Source organism: Podarcis tiliguerta (genome assembly GCF_965153285.1).
Source record: "Podarcis tiliguerta genome assembly, chromosome: 12".
In the NCBI taxonomy this organism is placed as follows: Eukaryota; Metazoa; Chordata; class Lepidosauria; order Squamata; family Lacertidae; genus Podarcis; species Podarcis tiliguerta.
Window position 1 is genome coordinate 18,644,319 of NC_139545.1, and position 17,962 is coordinate 18,662,280.

The 17,962-nt window shown below is 44.7% G+C and overlaps 1 long non-coding RNA gene across 1 annotated transcript; it reads right to left on the reverse strand.

Moving 5' to 3' along the window:
• Positions 1-649: 649 nt before the first annotated feature.
• On the reverse strand, positions 650-12,643 carry LOC310660543. The gene is made up of 3 exons (XR_014503497.1): positions 12,576-12,643; positions 1,281-1,439; positions 650-764 (listed from the first exon to the last, which is right to left on the reverse strand). It is a non-coding gene; the product is annotated as an uncharacterized lncRNA (long non-coding RNA).
• Positions 12,644-17,962: the final 5,319 nt, after the last annotated feature.

Below are 17,962 nucleotides of genomic sequence, written 5' to 3' on the forward strand. Positions count from 1 at the left end.
CATTCCCTGCTCTCTCTCTCTCTCTCTCTCTCTCTCTCTCTCTCTCTCTCTCTCATCACTGCTGTGCTGTTGTGAGAAGAACATCACACTCTTCCTCTGCCTCAATGATTTTAATCAAAGCCAAGTCATGCAGTCAGTTCTTTTTGAGCTCTTTCCACCGGCTCCCATTCCATTTCTGCTTCCAATGTAAAGTGTGCATCGAGAAGATTGGGAATCCAGAGATCAGGTATAAAGCACCAAAACTGCCTGCAGAGATGGGCGGAATGACTCTTCCCTGCTTGCAATAAGCTGTGGCAAAGGCCAGAATGTGGCAGTATATATCCCAACCCTCGTTCACAACCAATCACAAGAGCGTCTATGTTTATTTTTAGAAACACTGCATCATGTCTGTATGAGCATTTGCTGGTTAACTGGCGATGCTGAAGGGGTCATTCTTGCTCATCGAATCTTGCCCAGCAGAAACTCTTCGTCTCTTCTTATATTTTGATAAATCAATGATCCGATAAATCTGATAACTGTTGACGGGGATGAAATGTATTAGTCACCCCACTAAATATTGAGTTATCCTTGAGATGCCTCAGAGTAGCAAACACTTTTCAGAGTTGGACTGAGATGCACAAAACAATCCAAAAGATTCACCTCACTTTTTCAGCAGTTAAGGACACAATGACTTCTTAAGCAGCAGCAGCAACAAAATTGCAGTTGATGTCTCACATTGGTTGCAGGATACCCTCCAACATTTATCCAATAAATATAGGGATGTCCTAGTCAATAAAATATAACAACAACAACAACAACACTGGGTGGCCACAGCCACTCTGGGTGGCTTCCTACATATATAAAAACATATTAAAACATTATTATTATTTTTTAAAACTTCCCTATCAGGGCTGCCTTCAGATATCTTCTAAAGGTTGTATAGTTACTTAGCTTATCTCCTTGGCTAAGGGGTTGCATAACTCTATACCCTCCAATATTTCTCCGATGAAAACAGGGATGTCCTAAGCAAAAGCAGAACATTTCAGGATCAAATCAGAAGCCGGAACGGCTTCTGTAAATTTGGGAGTGTCCCTGGAAAATAGGGATACTTAGAGGATCTGATGTTTGCATGCTGCAGCCCAGTTTCAGACCTTTGTGGCCTGATGCCATGCTGATGTTTTTTACTGTAACTAGGTATGGGGACAAAATTGATTCAGTACGCATTTAAAAGCAAACTTACCTTTTGGAAAATCTAATAAATATTATTTTAAAAAATAAAATAAAAATAAAAGCAAACTTACCAAATGTGCACTTTCTGAACTGAAACCCAGCCATCCTTCAAAACCCGCACATCTCCAGATTTTGCAGTGTGGCTTCTTCAGCCAAGTCACATGTACTAGGGAGAGGTCTGCAAATGAATGCATGTATCAGGTGCTCAAGGAAACCGTAGTCCGAAGGAGCTAGGGGGGAACAGGTTGTAGAAGGCTGTCACATTTCATGAACGTTGTCAGAAAGCTTAGAGAACCTTCAGTGAAAGCAACAAATGAAAACACTCAGCATGGACATGCCCCCAGCAGAAGGGATTTGCCATTTTAGAATCAGAGCAGGTGAGCTTTTCATTGAACAGCCATTATAAGTTTATTGAATTTGTTCCTATTTCCATGATGGACAGGCCTTAATGGGAAACGTAGGGTGACTGCAAAGCTTCCTCCTCTATATATCCATGCTGGAAACAAAAGGTAAAGGTTAAATATGCAAGAAGGGTAGAAAAAGCAATGATCTGGTCCTGTGGGCAATTCTACACTTCATTTCGCCATTGACCAAAGCTTTCACCTGCTTATAAAGATACCACTTTCTCGTTCAGAAGGACTGGGTTTAAGATCACAGCAGCAGTCGCCAAATGGATGACAGCTGTCAAATTTCCATGCACACATAATTTTCACCCTTGTGAGAGCAGCATTCTCCCTGACTATAAAGCCAGCAGAGTAATAAAAGATGAATTTGCTCATGCAGAGAGCACTGCAATAATCGGGTACAGTGATGGCTAACTTCTGTATCTTCATGGCCAATCTGTCTTGCAGAGAGTGGTCTGGGAGATGGACATTTTCTACGCACCCCAACTTCTTCGTGTGTTGTCGAGCCCGGTGAAGTAGGTGCCACCTAGCATTAATGGCTTCAGGGCTGTGGAGCACATGCATGTGGCTACTAAATACAATACACAGAGATGCCTTATCCAAAACTTGTCTTAAGGCACATAATCCTGTTCCACTGCTGAAGCTAAGCAGGCTGAGGTAAGGGTGTGTGCCGACCATCAGTTTTGCTTCAGATCCTGATACGGTGCTTTGGGATGCAGCCCACTTTGGTCCAAAGAGGTTGCCTGGTTCAGCTCATGATCCAGATCTGTTTCAGAAAAAGCCTTTGTTCCTCCCACTCCCCATTCACTATTATGGAGAAGGGGAAATTGCTGCAACACTTTCCTTTTGGCAGAAGTTGGTGGAATTTACCGGTAAAGGAGCCCCCTTAGAGTACAGGTAAATAGGACAACGGGCTGTTATGCTGAGCACCTTTAAAGTACATCACTAAGGAGTGGCCAGCAGGGAGAGTTATATCCTGCTTACAGACACCCTGCTAGCACCACTGCCAAGTACCGGGACCATGGGGAGGAGGGACAGGACAGAGTTTCATGGAGGACCAGCTAGAGCTCTGAACTCACTGCCTCCCCGCCCCTTCATCCTGATAAGTGACTGGGACATGAATGTCAGGAAGGCAGGGCAACCCATCTGTCAGGGTGCTGACAGCGGCTCCTGGCTGAATGCCCAGGGAAGTATAAAGACAAGCAAAGTTTCTTACAGTTCTCTTTTATTTCAAACTTAAAAGAGAGAGGCTATAGCACCCAGTCTCTTGGATAATGGTCTTGTCCTGAGTGAATCTCCATCCCCCGTCTCTCCCACTTCCTCATTCGCCATCATCATCACCTCCTCTACGGGTGCTGCTAAGTGTCCTCTGTCTTCGAGTTCTTTGCTCTCCTACTTTTAAGGCCTGCCGCATTCTGCAAGATGGTGGGTCTGGAATATAACAATATTATTATTATTATTATTATTATTATTATTATTATTATTATTAATTTATACCCCACCCATCTGGCTGGGCTTCTCCAGCCACTCTGGGCGGCTTCCAGCAAAATATTAAACTACTGTAATACATCAAACATTAAAAGCTTCCCTAAACAGGGCTGCCTTCAGATGTCTTCTAAAAGTCTGGTAGTTGTTCTTCTCTTTGACATCTGGTGGGAGGGCGTTCCACAGGGCGGGTGCCACTACCGAGAAGGCCCTCTGCCTGGTTCCCTGTAACCTGGCTTCTCACAGCAAGGGAACCACCAGAAGGCCCTCGGAGCTGGACCTCAGTGTCTGGGCAGAACAATGGGGGTGGAGACGCTCCTTCACATATACTGGACTGAGGCCATTTAGGGCTTTAAAGGTCAGCAGCTTTCTAATGACGTGTCAGCCAGCTATTCTGGCTCTCCCATGATTTCTCAACTTTCCCCCTCATCTGCCTCTGAGGTGTGACCTCCCTCAAACCCCTGTTGTAAATCTATACTGTCTTCTTCCTCCTCCTCTCTGGAAGGGTCAGGATGGGGAGGCAGTCTGCACCATTCCTCCTCTGCCCAGTCTCTGACACCACCCATCCACCAATTGTTCCCTCTATGCTGCTGGGCAGGGAGGCCATCTTAAGAATGTCAGAGAGCAGGGTCTGTGATATGTTTGTACATCTAAGTACAGGTTACCTCTCTGATGTAACTGTTTTATTCTGGAGTGAAACCACGGACGCAGTTGGCATCTCTGATTTCATTGCTTATTTGCTTGTTGGCTTGTCTGTTTAAGAATTGATTTCTGCAGTCCAGAAAAATGCTCGCGGGGAATCTCAAAAATCAGAATATCGCTGAAGGCAACTTGGCTTCATTTAGTCTGCAATGGTTTGCCTCCCACTGCTTTATAAGCGAAAAGGATGCGAATTCATGTGGTTAGAGATGCACTGGGAAAACCGTGGTGTTGACACATATAAAGATATCATTGATAACTTTGTTATCACTGAGGGTTATATTTGTTAATATGGCAGAACTGATGGGATGTTGTTATCCAAAACACAACCTGCAGCAGCACAAGGCTGCTTGTGCGTTAAAATCCATATCTAAGGCCTTGCTCTCTGGCTCATCACTGAAAGATGCTAGACTGGTAGATACCAGGAGCAGGGCTTTCTTGGTGGTGACTCCATACCTATAGACTCCACTCCGCCCTGAAAATATCATATCAATTTAGGCTGAAAACCTATACCAACTTATCAGTCTGCATTTCATTAAGCCTTGTGTTTTGGATCAATTTGTATCATTCATTGAAACATAAAATTGTAGAGTTGAAGAGTTGGAAGGGATCCTGAGGGTCATCTAGTCCAACCCCCTGAATTGCAGGAATCTCAACTAGATCATACATGAGATGTGTATCATGACTTTAACAGGTGCATTGGTTTATATGAGTGATGTACTGTATACAGTGTTACATTTTATTTTACAACTGCACATCACCTTGTGAGGGCTATTACTCCCAGGACACAGTTTAGAAACCTTTCAAAACAAATAGAATGATTTATTAACAACGAGTAGGGTTTTACAAATAAATAAATAAAGGTACAAAATCATAAGTCATCGCTAGAACCAGCCCAAGGCATTTTGCCGCCTAAGTCGGAGCCTAATGGTAGCCTCTACTTATGTCAAGTCAGGATATATAGGATTCAAGACCAGCCAAGTTATTCTGGTACCTGAGGCAGAAAACCTTACAAACACCTCTCCCACTCCCTAGCAGTAAAAATATAAAAATAGGAAATTAAATAACTTCCCTGACATTGCAAGCTGGCTGCCTGAGGCAGCTGCCTAATGCTAGGGCTGGCTCTGTTCAACAGTTTAAAAAGATTTATCTGCAGCTGCAGTCTTCGAAAAAACGGGCTATGTGACCTGCCCAGTGCACACATGTGGGTGCCACTGCTCTAGAGATAAGATGCATCCATTAAGTAAAGGTAAAGGTACCCCTGTCCGTACGGGCCAGTCTTGACAGACTCTAGGGTTGTGCGCCCATCTCACTCAAGAGGCCAAGGGGGCCAGCGCTGTCCGGAGACACTTCCGGGTCACGTGGCCAGCGTGACATCGCTGCTCTGGCAAGCCAGAGCCGCACACGAAACGCCGTTTACCTTCCCGCTAGTAAGCGGTCCCTATTTATCTACTTGCACCCGGGAGTGCTTTCGAACTGCTAGGTTGGCAGGCGCTGGGACCGAACAATGGGAGCGCACCCCGCCGCGGGGATTCGAACCGCCGACCTTTCGATCGGCAAGCCCAAGGCGCTGAGGCTTTTACCCACAGCGCCACCCACGTCCCAAGATGCATCCATTACCACCCACTATTTTCAGTGGGTGATGATGGCAGCTGGCAGTCCGCTGACAAGAGTCTATTGCTGTGGCTATTGCAACCCCACCGGGCGACCGACTCCTGCAGAGATGTTGGGAAGGGAATTGTACCCTAGAAAGTGATAATTTGTGCATTTGACACTAAACTGTTTTTTTATACGTAGCTCAGGGCAAGATCCCTATTTGGCCGTTCAGCCTCCTCACGTGTAAACGAGCATGTTAGGAAAAGCACGGATGCATTGCCAAAGCCCTGCCAAATCTGCTATCATCTGTATGCTGTTGAGAGCCATCCATGAGGTTGAAATAATAATAATAATAATAATAATAATAATAATAATAATAATAATATATTTATACCCTGCCCATCTGGCTGGGTTTCCCCAGCCACTCTGGGGCAGCTTCCAACTGAATATTAAAAACAATACAGCATCAGACATTAAAAAGGTCCCTAAACAGGGCCTCCTTCAGTTTTCTTTTAAAAGTAAATTCGTTGTTTATTGAAAGTGAAGTCTGGAGCCTCTTCAAGCCTCCATCCTCCATTTAAAATCCAGGTTTTGCCAGACTCTAAATCTCTACATGGACCTTTCATCCCATGTCAGACCTCGCCCCTCAAACGCATGGATAGATGTCACACCGGAGGGGGGAGGGCTTGGCCCATGCACCCCACTTCTTATTGTGACTTTACTTACATGTGAGGTGACTGAACACCCGGAAAGGGTTTAAGTCAAGCCTTCACCGCTCCTTCTTTGCAGCCAGAGCCATTGATCTGGGGGACATCTCCTAAATGTTTGCTATCTTCTGGCCCTCTCTCACCATCTGAGAACAAGACAACAAGGGGGAAAGGCTTTATTTGTTGCATTCTGGCCTGGCACACAGGAAAGACCCTGTAAAGTATACATCCTCCTGACTTCAGGCAATATCTACCGTATTTTTCGCCCTATAAGACGCACTTTTCCCCCTCCAAAAATGAAGGGGAAATGTGTGTGCGTCCTATGGGGCGAATGCAGGTTCCTTGGCTTCAGCGATAGCAACGCGAAGGCTCCGAAGCCTGCTCCGGAGGCTTCGCGTTGCTTTCGCTGAAGCCAGGAGAGTCTGCTCTTTGAGGCTGGCGGTGGGGGAAAGCAGCGCTTCCCCCCATCACCAGCCCCACAAGCTGGGTCGAAAAGCCCGCAGGAGCTGCTCTTTAAAGGCTGCGCGGCTTCTGCAGGCTTTTCTGTGAGGTGGGGGAATTCCCCCACCTCGCAGAAAAGCCTGCAAGAGCCACACACCCTTTAAAGAGCGCACAGCTCTTGGGGGCTTTTTCCCAAGGAGGGAGAAGGGACTGACTGGCCATTTCAGTCCCTTCTCCCTCCTGGTTGAAAAGCCCACAAGAGTTGTGCGCGGCTCCTGTGGGCTTTCGCGGGAGGTGGGGGAATTCCTCCACCTCCCGCAAAAGCAGGGAGGTGGTCTTGGAGTAGCGCACAGGCTGCGTGCAGCCTGTCCGCTGCTCCCAGAGCTGCGGGGTGTGTGTGTGTGTGTGTGTGTCATATTTTTTCCCTTGATTTCCCCCCCTGAAAACTAGGTGCGTCCTATGGGCCGGTGCGCCTTATAGGGCAAAAAATACGGTAATTTCTGCTCTTACCTTGAGCACTGAAAGTCTGCCCAAAAGAACAACAGAACAACAAGTGCTGTAAAAGCTGATCTCCAGGATTTTAAAGCTCCTAGCCACATCCTATATTTAAAGCACTCTTATGCCATGTTAACCGTCATGGAGAATATTGGGAACTGTGCTTGGAATTGTAACTTTGTGAGATCAGCACCATTAAGAAACTACAATTCCCAATATTCCTTGGGGCACAGTATAAGAGTGCTTGAAATATACGGTGTTGATATGAGCAACTTATTGGTCCAATAAAAGGGATTTCTGTTGCAAAAAAATCTTCTCCTTCCCTGTGACCATTAGAGATACTAGGATTTTGATCCATGCTACTTATAGTTCATTAAACAATGATTGATGAGGACAGCGTAATAGATAAGTTGTTCTCCATTTCCTCCATCCCATCAATTTCCTTGCCTAGCATCTTCCCCGCCCTCTTCCCACACAAAAGTCCTAGCTACGAAAAAGGTGATCAGGACTGACCTCTGCCTTTTACCACTCTCTCAGTGCTCTGATACCTTAATCTAAATCACCTTGGAGTGAAAAGTTTGCATTGCAGTAATTATTTTTAGCCTTTATGCTTTAAATAAGGTATTAAGGTTGGTTACAATGGCATCTAATTTCCTGTTTATCATCTGCTTAAATGCTGTGACTTCCCCTGCTGTCCTTCAGTCAACTGGTAACTCATCTGTTTTTAATGAGTTGTCAAAAATGATTGATAACTGCCCTGTAATTGTCTCTGCCTGTTCTTTCAGAACCTTGGGATGAATATTATGTATCAGGGTGATAACTTGCATTTAGTTCCTTTACAAATCTTAATTCCTTTGCTTACCCACTTTCATTTCCAGAAACTGCTTGACTTAAGAAGCTGCAAGGAAGCCCAGTGCCTACATTTTCCATTTATTCTTTCTCTGACTTAGGATCATTTCACATCATTACTGGAAAAAAACTCAGCCTCCAAATGTTATGAAACAAATTTTGCAATGTAGCAATGCACAAAACAGCCTGCAGTTTTTGAGTCTTAATTTTTGGGCTGTGGTGAGTTTTTGTTTGTGTTGTACTTAAGACAGATTTTGATTTTATGGTTTTATGTTTAATTTTATATTTAGATTGGGGGTTTTGTGTCTACTGATTTATTGCAACCTGCCCAGAAATTTTTGTGTTATATATCAGCACACAAATGCCTATATATCTATATCTCTCTCACTCTCTCTCACACTGTCACAGAGTGAAGCACAGTAAATCACACAGTCCAGAGTTGGAGCAAAACCATGATCTTCACAGACTTGGCTGAGTGAGCACTGACTTGGCCTAATGAGCACAACAGCTCATTCCCCATAGGTCTTACTCCATGAAATCAGTTGCTGAGACTGAAAGCCCCTGCTTCCCCACAGCTGTCTACTCCTCCCCAGGGCTTTTTCCAAGCAATCAAAGACTGAGCCTATCTTGTCTGCCTTGGATCCTCCCTTTTCATGCCTCTTCTGGTTCTGGGAGTCAGGGGGGAATGGGAGCTGGTCGCAGCAGGACTCTTCACCAGCCTGACTCATCTATGCCTCTTGGCTTCCTCCTTTCCTGTTTCAGCTTCTGCCTCTGATACTGGGCTTCTCTCTGCCACAGACTCTCCCAGCTCACGAAGCCCTGTTACCTCTGCAGCTTTCCCCTCTGACCACTCATTGTCTCCCGCCACCATTGACTGGGCTCTGAGTCTTCTTCCCTTGGTGGTTCCTCAGCTGGTTCCTCCCACCATTCCTCTGCATCCAACCAATCCAACACACACACACACAAATACAAACAGAATTAAACCCAGTTAAGGGTCTTATTCAAAGTCATTCAGCAATAATTTTGGTGGAACAAGAAGCCGATGTGTGCTACTGAGTGATACAGCCCAAAATGAATGGCTCCAGTCACTCCCAAAGCATTTGAGTGTACAAATTTCATGCTTCTGGTCTCTGCTAATTGTGTTCAGCTTTTGGCAGATTGCTGCTGCGACGATTCAGAGAAAACAGACTTTAGAAATGGCGGAGGGGGAGAGTAAATATTGCTTGAAAAGCAACTGTGTTGCTCTGAAAGGACAGCATGTTATTAAACTGTGTATGTGTGATTGAAGTGTTGTTAAACCCAAGCACTTTCTTCTTTAATTAAACATGCTCCTTTCTTTCTTTTAAGATGGAAATGTCAGCCTAGGAGCACAATGATAAAAAATTAATTATTCGGATTTGTCAACCAGGAGGTGATGCAATGGGAGGACAGGGAGGGAATATACTTTGGTTTTCGGTTTGTTTTTTTAATGTAGCTTATAGAAAACTAGTCAGTCCGTGACTTAGCTGGGGAGACCAAGAAGCAGTTGGGAAGAAGAGGAAGAGGAAGAGGAAGAGGAAGAGGAAAAAGAAATTATTTATTTATAAAAGTATTTTTATACTGACCTCATGAAAAACATCAGGGTGGTGTACAATGACGTAAAAAAGACTTAAAAGCAATATGAAGCAATTGTCAAAATGACTGGCTATGCAAGGGACATTTTGAACAACTGCAAAGGCATGCCAGCATAAAAAGCTCTTCAGGAGATGCTTGAAAGTGAAAAGTGAGGATGCTTCCTGAATCTCTGCTGGAGGAATGTTGCAGAACATGGGACTCGTAACGCTAAGTACCTGACTTCTAGTTGAGGACCATTGGGCCTTTGTAACACAGGTGGACAACTAGCAATGCTCCTCCAGATGTTCCCAGGGATCGAGCTGAATTAAGGTAGCCCAGACCCAAATTGTTCTGGGCTTTGTATATCCAGCACAAGACTCTTGACCATGACCCAGTATGATGTGGGAAGCCAGTGCAGATGTTTTAGCAAAGATGCTACATGCTGTCGGTTGTCTGTTCCCATCACCAGTCTGGGCTCTGTGTTCTTCACCAGTGGGAGTTCTGAACCAGGGGCAAGGGCAGCTCTGTACAAAGCCCATTGCACTAGGCCAGCCTTGAGGTTACCAGTCCATGCTCTACAGTGAGGAAATTATCCCAATCCAGGTATGGCCGTAGTTGGCATACCAGACAAAGCTGGTAAAATGCACTCTGAGCCACTGAGGTCACTTGGTCCTCTATTGACAAAGATGTATTCAGGACATATGCAAGCTGTGCACCTGCTCCTTTAGAGGGAGTGCAACTCCATCAAGGACAGGCAACTGACCCATCTTCCAGACATGGGAAGAATCTATCAACAGAGCCTCCATCTTCCCAGGATTTAAACTCTGTTTATTGGTCCTCAGCTGGTCCACCACTGCATTAAGACACTGATCACGGCTTGCACAGGCTCTCCTGAGTCAGATGTTATGGAGAAGTAGAGTTGTGTGTGATCATGCTCCGAAACTCCTAGTGACTGTTCCCAGTGGCTTCATATAGAGTTGAATAGCACTGGAGACAAAATAGTGTCCCATGGACCCCGAATGCAACTCTCTGGACTTGGCCATGTCATTAGGAAGGAAACCATTGCAATACAGTGCCTCTGATACCATGGTCAATGATATCAAAAGCCTCTGAGGAACTGAGTAATACTAGCAAGCTCACATTCCCCCTGACCTTCTCCCGAGACAGGTCATCTGTCAGAGCAACCAAGGTTGATTCACTGTCAGGGACTGGGCAGAGGAGGAATAGTGGAGACCGCTTCCTCAGCCTGACCCTTCCAGAGAAAAAGGAGACAGTTCAGAATTACAACAGGGGGTTGGGGGAGATCACAACTCTGAGGCAGATGAGGGGGAAAGCTGGGAAATAATGGGAGAGGAGGAGGAGGAGGAGGAAGAAGCACCAGGGGAGAGAAAATTGACAGACTGGGTGTCTTTAGAAAGCATTCCAGACCCCCCGCATACGCTCAGAGACTTTGCGCTGTTCATTGGGGGAGATAGGAAGTCCAGAGCACTTGTTCTTTAGATGTCCCTTTTATGAAGAGGCACGTAGTAAGACCATTGATCCCCTACTGGTGAGGCTTGCCGACCTCACGGAAAAGCAAAACCTCAACCTTTTCCTGTTAGGCAAAGATCAGAAGATGACCCGGATGGTCGCCAGATTCTGTGTACAGATCTGTAGGTGCAGACCATCTCCCAACTCAAACTAATTTGCTAAGAAAATCCCGAAACTCAGTTCTATGGGTGACTTTGGGTCAGCTCCCTGCGGTAGTTTATTGTTGTACATTGTTTTAATTGTTTGTTTTCCTTCTGTGACTGTACCCCCAAGTGTGTTTTATAAGCTGGTCTCCGACAGGAATAAATTATCTATCTATCTATCTATCTATCTATCTATCTATCTATCATCATCTATCTATCAGATCCCCCCCTCCCAGAACCTGGCGGGCATTGAAAGTAGGAGAGCAGAGAGCTCTGAGGCAGAAGCTCAGCTCAGCTACCGTAGGGATAACGCATAATGGGAGAGATGGAGGGGGTGGGGTTTCACTTGGAGCAATGCCATTGCTCCAGGAGGCTGCATTTCTAAGCCTCTCTCTGTAAATATTGAATAAACAACATTGGTAAGAACTTTCCTTGTCTTATCATTTCCTGGCAACCTACCCTGTGGAGGGTTGGAGTATCTGACGCCTGACATGCACTTTCAAAACCAGGCCTAAACCAAGACTGAAGTTTGAACCAGATGAGCTGTGTCATCCAAGAACACTTGCAGTTCCTTCTCCGTCATCCTCTCCAAGAATGAGGGGAGAGGTTCCATAGCTCAATGACAGAGTACATTCTGTGCACACAGAAGGTCCTGGTTTTGCTCCATGGTATTTCCAAGTTTTTTTAAAAAAGGATCTCAAGATTGGGGGTGGAGAAGAAATTTGATTCAGTTCACATTTTAGGGCCAACCTATCTAATGCACAGGGACGTGGGTGGCACTGCGGTCTAAACCACAGAGCCTAGGGCTTGCTGATCAGAAGGTCGGCAGTTCGAATCCCCATGACGGAGTGAGCTCCAGTTGCTCGGTCCCAGCTCCTGCCAACCTAGCAGTTCGAAAGCATGTCAAAGTGCAATTAGAAAAATAGGAACCACTCTGGCGGGAAGGTAAACGGCGTTTCTGTGCGCTGCTCTGGTTCGCCAGAAGCGGCTTAGTCATGCTGGCCACATGACCCGGAAGCTCTACACTGGCTCCCTCGGCCAATAAAGCGAGATGAGCGCCGCAACCCCAGAGTTGGCCACGACTGGACCTAATGGTCAGGGGTCCCTTTACCTTTTTTATCTAATGCACACTGACATTGCTTTCACTAATGTATTCTTTCATATGCATGCTTTCTCCTAATGTATGCACTTTTGTACATCTTGGTTGCTGGTGAAGTGCATTGCAAAAATGGGAAATGTGCAAATTTCATCCAAAAAGTATTATTGAGAATTTTTGAGATAAACTACAATAAGAATCAAACTAGTGCAAAATTTGGAAATGTGCAAAATTAAGAGAATAGCTATGTTTCGGTTAGCATATTGGCTTGGACTGTGTGGATTAGGAAGCTTCTCATTAAAATGCAGACAAAATCAGATTTCTCAACCTGTCCCTGATGTCAGCCTAGATCCGCCATTCCTGCTAAGCCCTTCAGTTCATAGGGAGAGAAGATCCTAAAAAGGAGTGTGATGAAAAAGGTCAATTCAGGAAACGTGACAGTGAGGGCCAGTCACAGAGACAAACTGGAATCTGTTCCAGGGAAAGGAAACAGTGGAAGGGGGAAGGGATTGAAAAGACACTTATCTATATTTAGAAAGACAGGTGTTGACTTTACTGGTGCAACTGGATGGAAACTGAGTAGCGATGCTAAGAATAGAAGAGAACAAAAGGAAAACATCCAGCCTCTACACAAGCTAGGCTAGCTGCTCTGTTTCCAGGGAGTTTTGAACAACGTAACCCCGTCAAAGTCTTTATTACCAAAGTGTTTGTGGCCGCTAAGCCTCTGAGCCAATGTGTCCATGTGAAGAAGAGTCAAAAAGAGCCTTTGTGGTGGCAACATTAGCCAAGGCAAATGGGAGACCCCTTAGCATTATAATTGGCAGTCTTCTAAACAGGTTGCGAGTTCATCCCAACGGCACATAGACTGAACATTTCAAATACATGATCTTGTGAAGAAATGTGGCAGCATTGTTACAAGGAGTAAAGTGAATTTGCTCGTGTTGATGTTTTGCTTGAAGGCAGTGCTTCTGAAACAGCAGCTGTTGAAACAAGACTTAGCAAACAGGGTAATCCTTGAGCTGATGAGTGGTGGATCTGTCTGCAGCGATGATTGTTAAAAACTGCATGACCACACACAGGGCATCCCTGCGGGTTAAGCCTATCTGTGGTGGGCCTGAAATTACCCTCTGAATAGGGCAAAGGGTGTTCCAACAAACAGAATTCCCACTCCAGATGATGCAAGTTGGTAGCCAATGGGATGCGTCCTGCTTGTTCTGGAGGAGATACTGGCTACCAGGGATGCACAAATCTGTCAATTGCTCTCTGTTACTCATTTTCCCAAGTCCTCCTGAAAATGCACCAGCATTTTAGTGCTAATTTCTCCTAATGCACACGTTTTTGCAAAGCTATTTGCACTATTGCCTGATTATACATTTCCCCAAAGCTATTTTCCCTAACAGAATGCATTTTTGTATTATGGTTTCACTAGTATATAGGCAACAGTATTTTGCATTTTTGCATACGTTACTTGGCTAGAGAACTGCTTTGCAAAATTCAGGTGTTGCAAGATGGCTGCTTGTGTCAGCTCGCGTATGGTTTCAGAAAGTGTCAGTCAGATAGGTTTGCCTTTAAATATGAACTGGATCATACCCTAACCTTAACTGCAATCTCCGATTGACGTGAGATTCCTGGGGTTCCAGGGTTTGTGTTTCCTTTCTAATGAGGTACGGGGGAGACTGTGTTGTCTTTATGCTATATGGTTTATTCACACATCTATACAACCTGAACCTACGATGGAGGGGTTCCCAGCATTAACACTCCACGAGAGTCTTGCCACAGCCTTGGATTCCAGCAGAAATTAGGCATGGCTTTGTCGCTCAGCTGCCCTGCTCAGCTTTGCTTCTAGCATCTTGCTCACATAACTCCACTCTCAACTCTGGCCTTTGTCCTTCTAACTGCCAGCCAGTTGTGCGAAGGGTGCCCACTCATTATATCACGAGGAAGCTAGCCTGGCTATTCCAGGAATTTAAAGGGTCTCTGCATACAACCTACGCCCCCAACTCATAACAGTAGCTTGGGAGGAACTGTATCTAGGTTGAGGAACCTTCTAGATTTTGGAATTGCTCACACTGCGTACAACCTGTGACTCTTTTTCTAAAAGTCAAGGACCTTCATGCATATTACAAAACCAGCAGCTACAAGTCGATATACAGTATGTTGTATCTGTGATGTACGCTAGACATATGGAAGCACAGCCCATCTTCCCCTCCCCTTCACCACATGTTCACCATGTGCACATGCCAAAGAAAGCAATGATTCATTCAGAATAAATGCACCAAGCAACAACAATGAAGTTTTGCAGTCTCATTGTAGTGGGTGTCTGCAGGGTACAGATGATGCGGCTGCTAATTTCATAGTTTGGTTCGGCTCAAGTTTATTATTAGTCCACAGAGCTTCAAATACACCCCTCCCCTAAATGGTTCCATACAATGAGAGAGAAATAGACTAAATAAGGGGTCAGCAAACTTTTTTCATCAGGGGGCCGGTCCACTGTCCCTCAGACCTTGTGGGGGAGCCGGACTATATTTTTGGGGGGGATGAACAAATTCCTATGCCCCACAAATAACCCAGAGATGCATTTTAAATAAAAGCTCACATTCTACTCACGTAAAAACACCAGGCAGACCCCACAAATAACCCAGAGATGCATTTTAAATAAAAGGACACATTCTACTCATGTAAAAACATGCTGACTCCCAGACCGTCCGCAGGCTGGATTCAGAAGGCAATTGGGCCGGATCCGGCCCCCAGGCCTTAGTTTGCCTACCCATGGACTAAATTCACAGGAAGACTCCCTAACGATGCATTTTAAATGATAAATCTGAAATTAAGGATGGAGAATAACTTCATCTGGTCCATATTTTCCCATTGAACATACGAAATTTGGACCTCCCCTGCTAACATATGGCTCAGGGTGTAATTGTCTTTTGGATTTCACAATTTCCTGAATTTTATAATACAAGTTTCAATTTTTTAAAAAATACCAGAATGTAAGTATTCTAGGATCAAATACATTTGGAAATGCATATGATGAGCTAAAACATGCATTTATGTATGGATTTTTGTGATAGAACACATATTTGAAAACAGATATTTATATGGATTTTAAAGAAAATCAGGTTGATGGGAAAAGGAGACAGAACACACTTATGAGCATTTGAGATCAACACAGACCAGGAATACACTCTGAATAGCAAATGCTGGGGACAAACAGCAAGGGAGGGCTATTTCCATCTCACTCTGTTTGCAAGTATCCTAAAAAGTGTCTGGCTGACTACTCTTGGGAACAGATGGCTGGACCAGAGGAACGCCTGATCCGATATGTCAAACACTGCAGAGCTGTGCCTGTCCTTATCAAAGATAGCCATGTGAAATGGGGACCACCACACTGCATACTAAACAGGCAGCTCTGAAAGCAGCCAGCCAATCATATAATGAATCTAACACAAGACTGGCATCCCTTGGAATCTGTGTGACTCATGGAGAAGGTGACAGTGCAAGAATGGCCCACATGCTAAACTGCGCCAAACAGGAGGACAAAGTGCATTTCAGGAAAGGCTCACCTTTTTCTCAGCAGCAAATATGGCCCCAGAAAAATGTGGATACGATCCTCTACCACAATAATCACCTTTTGCCAATGATGGTAAGTAAAGGTGGGCCAAAAACACAAACACACTTGCAGGTTCTTTCACTTTTTCTCACCTGCAAAATGGGGGTGTTGTGCCATTCATGGCGGGGGGGGGGCGTACCTGGAATTTTGGTAACATTTTGGTGGTAGTGGTTGTCTACACTAATTATAATTTATTATTTATACCCCGCCCATCTGGCTGAGTTTCCCCAGCCACTCTGGGCGGCTTCCAACTGAATATAAAAATCAATACAGCATCAGACATTAAAAACTTCTCTAAACAGGGCCACCTTCAGTTGTCTTTTAAAAGTCTGGTAGTTGTTTATTGCCTTGACATCTGCTGGGAGGGCATTCCACAGGGTGGGCACCACTACCAAGAAGGCCCTCTGCCTGGTTCCCTGTAACCTCACTTCTCACAGGGAGGGAACTGTCAGAAGGCCCTCAGAGCTGGACCTCAGTGTCTGGATGATGGGGGTGGAGACGCTCCTTCTGGTATACAGGACCGAGGCCGTTTAGGGCTTTAAAGGTCAGCACCAACGCTTTGTGCTCAAAAATGTACTGGGAGCCCTAGCTTACTTAACTCCATAAGGTGACCAATTCCATAAGGTTGCTTTTCAAACTTAAATTTAAACTTTAACATCCACTGACCTAGGAATCTAGGTCAGAATACTCCTGGGAACAATGTTAAGTCATGACATAGCATGTCTCCCAGGGACATTCTTATAGAATAATGTTACACGTCAATTAATATATCCCCATGCACTTCAAAAAAACCTCCACGTTTTCTCACTGCAATCACCCTTCCCATTAAGGGCATGCCTTTCTCATGGGGTGCATTTTCCATTTCAGGGGCACTGAAAAATATCCCAGCAGCACAATCAGATGTTTCAGTGCTACTATGCTAAGTCCTGCCTTCATCACCAGTTCTGTCCTTGTGGCATCATTCAAAGTGGTTGTCTCACGGAGAGATCTAAGAGACCTTTTCTCCCATGAACCTGCTTGCCTCTTTAGACCTCTTCTTAAGCCTTTGAAGTTTGGATTTATGACTATCAGAGAAAGGGCCTTTTCCGCAGCACTGTTGGTCTCCTGGAACTCTGCTCTGACATGTTCAGCTGGTGCCAACTTTCTTATCTTCTAGGCAGCAGGCAAAGTCTATCTTGCACTTTTGTGCTTGTGACAGCTTTTGATGGCTTTTATGATCCATCTAAATTACCTTTCACATGGAGCGCTTCCATATGAGCTGTTTATTGAACATTCATCCTGATTTGTTCGCAAGGAGATTAGACTATTTAAAGAGCATTCATTCTGATTTAATTGCAAGAGGTTAGATGAGGCTATGTTAGAGCAATTGATAGTCTACACTTTCCAGAACATCACTTTCCTTACTGCAAAAAATCCAGAACCTCAATATTAACTATAACAGTGCAACCTGAATTTATTAAGTTTGTGGTTGAATCCCAACTCAAAATAGCAACAGGCAAGAAGTGCTCTTGCTGTCTTTTATCTTGATTGCTACTTGCTGGTTCTGCTGATCTTTTTGGCTGATTGTGTAGGTGTATTTTAGTAGCTTTTCCAAGTGTGGTGAATTTTCAGGATTAGTGTACCAGGTTCACTGAGATAATGTGCTTCTATTTGCCTTCGTCCAAAGCTCCTCTCTGTGACTTATTATTATTAATCCAGGCAGGTGAATTTCACCCCATAGCTGCATCTAAGTATACAAACAGAAAATGTGGAGTCGGGTTAGCATTTTTGCAAGCAAGAGAAGAAGGAAGCTTTGCTTTTACGCATTAGGGAACAAGCCCATATTAGAATGAAAGCGCTGCTTTCCACTCTGGCAATTCCTAAGCCAATCCTACTGCAGAATCCTAATCTCCAAGAGCTGACATTTCATGCCTCAGTCAAGAGTAAAAGCTCTGCTTCCATTTGAGAACTTATCACAGAAAGCTGTTATGCACTGCTCACATATTCTATTTAAATATTGGGTACCCGCTGGATGAGGAAGCTCAGTTATCTGAGCTATTTTTTTTTTTAAGACAACCCACTTCCTTGCAATATTCATATTATAAAAACCACCATGTCCATTTATC